The sequence below is a fragment of the Adiantum capillus-veneris genome, chromosome 23, assembly GCF_014529385.1.
Source record: "Adiantum capillus-veneris isolate H3 chromosome 23, ASM1452938v2, whole genome shotgun sequence".
Classification (NCBI taxonomy): domain Eukaryota; kingdom Viridiplantae; phylum Streptophyta; class Polypodiopsida; order Polypodiales; family Pteridaceae; genus Adiantum; species Adiantum capillus-veneris.
In genome coordinates, this window is record NC_140953.1 from 47,521,466 (window position 1) to 47,525,941 (window position 4,476).

The 4,476-nt window shown below is 46.6% G+C and overlaps 1 pseudogene; it reads left to right on the top strand.

The window, feature by feature from the left end:
- The first annotated feature begins 2,162 nt into the window (after nucleotides 1-2,162).
- On the top strand, nucleotides 2,163-3,026 carry LOC147427745 (uncharacterized; annotated as a pseudogene).
- The last annotated feature ends 1,450 nt before the right edge of the window (nucleotides 3,027-4,476 follow it).

Below are 4,476 nucleotides of genomic sequence, written 5' to 3' on the forward strand. Positions count from 1 at the left end.
TGCACTTATAGAAAATGACACATGGACTTTTATGTGATTTGCCTCCTAGCAAAAATGCCATTGGTACGAAGTGGGTTTATAAGTTGAAATGCAAGCCGAATGGTGAGATCGATCGCCATAAGACTCAACTTGTTGCAAAGGGTTATGCACAGCAAAAAGGCATGGATTATGAAGAAACTTTTCCTCCCACTTGTCGTATGACTACTGTGTGTTTTCTATGTGCATTGGCAGCTCATTTTGGTTGGGATGTACATCAATCATACATTGTTACTGCTTCCTTGAACGGTGACATATTTGAGGAAGTTTATGTAACGCAGCCTCGCGGTTTTGTCATAAAAGGACAAGTGGACAAAGTATGCAGATGTAAGAAGGATTTGTATGGGTTGAAGCAATCTCCTCGTGCTTGGTATGAGAAAGCTGACACTCATTTGGTCAAACCAGGCTTCCGTAACAGTCCAACAGAAAGCACATTGTATGTAAAGCGTGAGGGTGATGTATTTCTCATCGTGGTTCTTTATGTTGATGATTTGCTGATCACTGGACCAAATGAGAGACATATTGTTGAATTTAAGGCTGATTTGAATGCTACTTTCAAGATGAAAGATTTGGGGCTGTTGCATCATTACTTGGGTATACAGTTTAGGCAGTGTGATGGTGGTATTGCCTTGTGTCAGAAAAGTTACATAGAGACATTGCTATGTAAGCTTGGACTTGAGGATTGCAAACCTATTGCCACTCCCATGGAAACAGGTTTGAAGTTGAGTCTACAGGATGCTAGCGATCCTGCTGATGTCACTCTTTACCAAACTGATGTTGGATGCCTTATTTATGTATGCAACACGAGGCCGGATATTCAGTTTGCAGTCTCACAGGTCAGCAGATTTATGCATAGCCCAGGGTCTAAGTATTGGCAGGCTATCAAGAGGATTTTCCGCTACCTTAGTGGCACTTTACATCTTGGCTTGTTTTATCCCAAGGGGGGATCATTGCCGCCAGACTTACATGCTTTTTCGAACTCAGATTGGGCTAGTTGTTTTGACACGCGAGTGTCCACAAGTGGTTTTTGTTTCATGTTTGGCAGTTCATGTATATCATGGTTGAGCAAGAAGCAACCTACTGTGGCCACTTCAATTTGTGAGGCTGAGTACAGGGCAGTCTTCACAGCTACGGTTGAGTGTGTATGGCTCAGACGCCTTATGGCTGATTTGGGTGTTGGACAGGACACTGCCAACACTATCTACATTGACAATCAGAGCGCATTGGCAGTTGCGAGAAACACAGTTTTTCATGCTCGCACAAAGCACATTGAGGTGCATTACCACTATGTCAGGGAGAGGCTCTCAACAGGAGAGATCAGCTTGGCTTATGTTCCAACACATGACAACCTTGTAGATCTTTTCACAAAGGCATTGTCTCGTGAGAAGCTTGAAGCTTTCCGCAAAGCTTTGGGCTTATTCCCCTTTGTGGATTGATCCTGTCCTCAGGGCATGGCACTTCCCTTTACTCATGTGTCAGCTCTCGTTCACCGCATCACTCCAGGGGGGATTTGTTACCATATACATGTGGTAGTGATGTGTGTGAACACACTAGGACCGCCGGGGCATTTTTTCCCTCTTTAGGAGGTTTTTTCCCCCGTGCATTGTATATACGCCCATCACTCTAGGGCTATCTATCTTTCCATTGCACACTAAGTAACACACTCTCTATTGTGTGCCTTGAGCTTCCTTTGTCTTCTCCAAGCTGTGTGTGTTTCTCTGAAATCCTAATTCCAACAAAAACTGCCTGAAAACTATGATTGCACGCGCGGACGCGAAAACGCAAGTAGAGGCTCTGGAAATCACCTTGCTCTAATACCAATTGTTGAAGATGATGAAACAAAAAACAGAAGGAAGATAGCAACTCAAAGTAGGAAGAAGATGGAGAAGGAGAAGACACAGAGCTTGTGTACGAGATCTCTGTACTCTATCTCTCTGTATTAGAATAATAGTTTATGTACAAACTCAGAGCTACAAAGCTTATATGAGACCCTAAGAGATAAGGTGTCCTTTCACACCAGATGTCCAGGGGAAAAAACCCAGTGGGAGAAAAGTGCCCCTGGTGAAGCGCGTATACACACTAACACTACTACATGTCTACACAGGCCAGTCGAGCAGCCCTATCAAATGTCTTGTGATGGTGAGTCCCTATTGGAGGAAGAGGTATGGTTTGATGGTGTATCATACCTAGTTGAAGAACAGGTTTTTGAGAGTGCCTTGCAGGATATGGAAGCAGAAGCTGAGGCATGTCGAAGTGATTTGTCTATGCAGGGGGTGGGGCAACCTTGCCTTGGTGAGCATGTCGAGGTGTGCTTTGAAGTTCCAGAATTTGTGTGTAGTTGTGGAGAGTTGACTCCGGTAAATGACTCTATGGAAACTGATACAGGTGCAGCCTATGAGCGTGAGGCTCCATGCAAAGAGGAAGGTGCCGCCAACCTTGCAGGTGATGAGGTATTTGATGAGCAGGTTGAAGCTCTGGCAAGTCATATTCTTGAGTATGAGAAGGGGTCCTTGGTGCCATTTACAGAGGTTTGGGATACAGGTTTGCAAAGGGATCAGGTTTGCTTGGCTATGTAGCAGGTGGAGGCTAGTGGCAGGGTTTTGCTATTTTATGGGATGCTATGGATACATGTGTTATGGGAGGTTGCTGTACAGGTGTCTTTGTGTCAGTGGCAAGGTTTTTTTGAAGAAGACTATACTATTGAGGGTTCTATAGTGGATGGCATGCTAGTGGTTTATGGTATAGGTGCTTCGAGGTATCAAAAGCACGCTTATGGTTGGCAGAGAGACTTATGGATTCAGGGTGATGAAGCTCGATGCTATGAAGATCTAGAAGGATGGCCTGTCTATTGGCCTACAAGTGCGAAGGAAGGCTTGAAGATACATGTTTTACAGGTGGATGGCCACGGGCATGGCTTTGTTTTTTATCCAGGTGGACTCTACACTATGATTGGGGAAGTTGTGAGCTTTCCATTTGACCCTGGACGGTGATGCAATAGCAGATGCTTTTCTCTCTATATATATCCTATCTATATAGCCACTATCATTTTTCTTATGCATTCTATAGCTCTATGTTATATCATTCTCTCTATACATACTTATTTTACCTAAATAACACTATGGTTGAGCATGAATGCTCAACGAGGGGGGGGGGGGGGGGGGGGGGGGGGGGGGATGATGGTGCAGCCAGTTTTGGTCGACACAGGGAGAAGCCAGCAGCAGGTGCCCGGTATTAAGCGGGATGATGGTATCAGACTTTGGCAGGTATGATCAGATGCATTTTTGAGCAGGTTTCACAGTGATGTGTATGTCGGACGCGACATTCAAAAGGCTTATGATGACTTTTAGCTTAGCTAAATTGGAGCTTAAGGATGTCAAAGGTTGGTGAGTGTCGTCGTCCAACTGATGCCATGAAGTAGACAAAATGGTTGCTCGAGTGCAGTGAGCTCAAATCTTTTTGGGTGCTAGAAGTCAAGTGTACTACATCTCGACGATCGAGAGCTATTGTCGAGGGGCCTATTATGTGATCCTCTCAGAGACTAGGAATCACGGAGATCGATGCTTGCGTTTGAAGGAGGCATTTGAAAGTCGGAGATTTTGGCGTGTGGAAGGGGGCCAAGCCCAAAAAACTTTTCAAAGCTATTAATATTAAAAAAAAAGCGTGTTGCAGAGGGTGAATCAGTTGACGAGCAAGGAAGATAGAGGGCCGCCACCTGTGTGGTTTTGCATGAGGAAAGCCGCCACTTGGGCGATGCATGAAGAGAAGGCCAGTGCATGAAGAGGACAAGGGGAGTGCTGCAGGGCGGCCAGTTGGGAAGGAGAGATGCTGAGGCCGAGAGGGACGCCATCAGAGGTGCCGGGGTCTTGAGCACAGGAGGTGGTTTCCAGGAGCGGGGGAGCCAGCGCTACATATGTGAAGGAGATGAAGGTGGCGCTGCATGAAGAGGGCGCCCTTGAGGGTAAGTCGAGGAGGCTGCAGTTGCACGAGGGGCATGTGAAGGTGTACGGGGCAGTGCTGCAGTAAAGGAGGGCCAGAGGGCCGTTGGCTGCATGGTAAGGGGTTGAAGACGGGGCTGCAGGGCGGCCAGTTTGCTAGTTGGAGAGAACGAGGAACTGCAAGAGGGGCAGTTTTTTTTGGCAAAGCAGGAGAGAGCCTGAAGGGGCCGAGGGTCACAGAGGGACAGTTGCAAGGTCGTGAGGAGAATCGAGAGCAAGGGAGTACGCGGGGTCGGGATTACATGAGGTTATTCGGACCTGCCAAGAATTGAGAAGGCAAGTGTCCAGGGAAGGACCCCAAGGCTGGGTGTCGAGTACTGAAGTGAGATTGGGATGGCTTGTAGCAGACTGTAGGCATTCAAGATTTCCAAAAGAGGAAGTTCGAGGGATGCAAGTAAAGGAGGACATTTTCTATGCAACTCATCATTGTATAGTCTCTAAATGA